This window comes from Sinohyriopsis cumingii, chromosome 4 (assembly GCF_028554795.1).
Source record: "Sinohyriopsis cumingii isolate HCF-2022 chromosome 4, ASM2855479v2, whole genome shotgun sequence".
Lineage (NCBI taxonomy): Eukaryota > Metazoa > Mollusca > Bivalvia > Unionida > Unionidae > Sinohyriopsis > Sinohyriopsis cumingii.
In genome coordinates, this window is record NC_142964.1 from 45,032,471 (window position 1) to 45,036,403 (window position 3,933).

Consider the following 3,933-nt stretch of genomic DNA (forward strand, 5'->3'; position numbering starts at 1 on the left):
TATTGTGTGATTGTTTTCGTTTCGCAAATTTATACAAAGTAACTCGTCTTTCATTGCCATACATTCACCTGTCAGTTATAGAGATCTTTAACAATAAAACATAATGCGGAAGTTGAAAATTTAGACTTATTCGTAGTAGGTTGAACAATACATTTCATTACTTTTTTACACTTTGCTATACGAATGAATTTACAATGTCATGGTCATGTTTATCCATTTCTTTGTCCGAGACTGAATGGGTTTCAGTGCAATAGTCGAGTTTTATTACATATTATTTCATCTAATTATGCAGTAGTATGCCCAGCGGGAAACGATGTCCTACTGGTTTAGCGGTCGAATCGCCGAATGTTAAAGACTCGTCAACACACTAAAGGAAGATGTTTCTCGTGCAATGGTTTTCTATCAGCTTCACTTGTTTCAACAAACTTTGCAGAAAAAAGGGGAACATATAAAAAAGTCTGTATAGTATGATATCAAGTGGCCAAGGTTACAATGACCTGATACAGTAAAGCTAATTCTGGGCAATGACCAGAGTTGCACGTGATGATACATATCAACCAAATGATTTACATATATAGTTCAATGGTCGCGATCAACCCCATCTAAGAAAAGGAAACTAGAATATTATTGCAAAGTACACCATGCTTATTCTTTATTCGTCTAGTACAAACTTTGAACCCTCATGGGTTTGTCCCAAAGAGCAATATACATAGGATCGAGCTGCTCTGGACTCGTAAGTGCATACAATGTTAATGACTGGGGATCTCTATGGCGATTAGTTGTTGACACAAGAAGCTAAATATTCGGATGTTAAGGAGGGTGACAGGACTAAAATATTGGTGGTGAAGATCCGCAGGGGTGTGGCATTTTTGCGCTGCTCCATACAGAACCTCTCCTCCCCATAATCCAATACGAAGTCTGCGCGTCGTTCATAGTTTGGTTTAAATCCCTCACGAAGCTTTAAAATGTATTGCATCCGTCTTCCAGAAGGGGCCGAAGGAGGGGATGAAATGCTTTTTATTTCAGACGGAGCTCGCCCAAATCGAGGCAGAATTTATACTTATTAGAGAAATATGTTGCACTGTATATGCTAACAAAATGTGGACCCATAATGTGTGCGAGTGTTTGCGTTGGGAAGAACAGCGATGTGAGGCCGAGGCAACCTAAAACAATGTTTCTTCTTTAAAAACTTTACCCATTTATAATACTATATGACAACTATTACTACCTCGCAAATCGTCATCCCATATGCTACTTTTAGCTAAAGGGAACTAAACATTGTCTACCGAAATATGTATCAGTCAAGCACAGTTATCTCCCCTTAGGTATAAGACTCTGGCAAAGCCTAGGAATACCTCAGTTAATTCCGCCGAAAGATCTCGCAAAAAGCAGAATCTACGTAGAACAATATACCATTATAAGTTTGAGTTTACCACTTCTTAGGAAAGTATACTCCATATATGACCGCTCAGGTGGCCTAGTGATTAGAGCGTCCGCCTCGGAAGCGGGAGGTCGTGGGTTCGAACCCCGGCCGAGTCATACCAAAGACTTACAAAGACTTGGCGCTCAGCATTAAGAGGTTAGTGTTAGGACTGGTCGGCCTGGTGTCAGGATAATGTGACTGGGTGGGACATGATGCTACATGTCTGCGGCATGATGCCCCAGTGCTAGACATCACTGTAAACTGCCATACTGCAGACATCGTAGCGATATGTCTGAAAAATTGTTAAAGCTACTTTAAAAATCCTAATCACACACACACACACACACATACACAAACTCCATATATAATTCCAACTTTTTCTCTCCGTATGTTTGCAAAGTTCTGCCATTACAATTTGCTAACTTTTTGTCGTCTTCACACACTTGGGTACTTGCACGAGAGCCTAAGCGACTTCACGTTCAGTTGGAGCAGTACTTATCTTGCACGCACAAGTCTCTATCACTTAGAAAGCCTCCTAATATAATGTGCAATTCAATTACGAACGAGTACATATTTGTGAGTTTCTTCTTCTAATACATTATCCGATCATAATACCTTAGAGTAGTAACAATACCTCGCAGATCTATCCCTCCCAGATGCTACTTTTAGCTAAAGGGAGCTCAAAAGTTGTCTGCCGAACACTGTGGTGGTCTGGCTGAGTGATACCCTGAGTGGGTGGGAGAGTGAGTGGGTGAGTGAGTTCTTCTGACAATTAGCATCATATATATATATATATATATATATATATATATATATATATATATATATATATATATATATATATATATATATATATATATATATATATATGATGCTAATTGTCAGAAGAACTCACTCACCCACTCACTCTCCCACCCACTCATGGTATCACTCATATATATATATATTGCGTTGTATGCTTTAACCTAGGCATCCTTAGTGTCTATATATCACGCTTCCATGATCATATCTGTCCAGGACGTCGTTGACCTCTCCGAACGGTGATATTGGCTCAATTCGTCTGCTAACTCACATTTCCGATAATTTTTTATTTTTGGTCAGCTCTGCGCCGTATCGATAGCCAAACAAAACAGGTGCAGGAATATTGTGGTATACTTTTAAGTATTCTACCTTTTATACGGATCGTTGACATAGACTGCCTGTTATCACTTACAGGGACAACGCTAAACTTAGCTCACACCGATAGTAAAACCTAACATGGTGACAGGGTTAGGCCCCTTATGTTTACCTTTTCTGTTTATTATACTTACAGATTTAAACTATGGGCAAAACACAGAAACGGAATTCAAACGATGATGACATCATCAGTCTACATGCTGACCTTTCATCCGTACAGGGCGGTAAAGGGAGGCAACTCGTTCTCTATCCCTTCAACCACTAAGCGCCAGAAAACAACTAAATCGGAAACTTCCCTGTCACCGAAGTCCCCTCCTCAAGACCCAATGTTACGGGAGATTCCTATCGGACTTGACTCTATTTCTCTTGCTTATCAACGACGGAAAGAGCTTAAACAACAGGCTTTACGTTCCTCTCAACTTTCAGATATACGGCAGGTTACGTGGGTCAAGCATCCCGTAATCTGCCCCGTCTTCGTTAACCAGATGATACCCCTCCCCCACACATGCCCTTTCTCCGTTTCGACCGGCCTAGGCCATGTTCGAGTGATCAGGGGCGGCAACATCTTCCTATTAGGGCTCGATCATACAACAGCCCCTACCCCAGTGCGTCGAGACAGATCTAGGTCGACACACGAAGGGACCGTTCCAACAATTTTTCCTCCTCAGGACTCCCGTCCGGCATGATACTCTTCAGGCTTCTGCAGACATCACCTCACCAATCTCCCGACAACCTACCACAGGAAGAACCTCTATTCTCTGTGATCGTCTGGAGTTCACGGTTTCTAATTCGGGAAGTACTAAGAGGTTAGTGGGCGCCAGATCTAGTCACACTTCAAGCTTACCTCATACACCTAAGGACAATAATGCTTGTTCTCAAGGAAGGTCGTCGATTCTGGAACTTACGATGTAACGAAAAGATGGATAATACGGAAAATCAGGAAAGAAATCCATGAGTCACCCATAGGACACAAAGCTCCGGAAAAACAGTCCTACAAGAGATCCACACAGCGTGATCCGCTGATATGGCAAACTAAAGCTAATAAAATAGAGAGGAGCTTCTCGTTCATTTCAGCGTTTCTCCCCTCGACAATCTACTCCCCTGCAAAATGACACCGTCTCAAGTTTGCCCCTTACTGCCATCCCCGTAGGAAGAGAACTTCTTTTATTCGCTGCCGAATGAGACAAACTTTGCCAAAACGATACCAGGTCTAGGCAATTGGTTCACGAGGGACTCTGCATCAGGTTTCACAATCCTCCACCTCTGTCCAGAGTTTTGTCATTCAACAACGTCCAATCATATCCACTCAAAGGCAACACATTACAGCAGGAAAT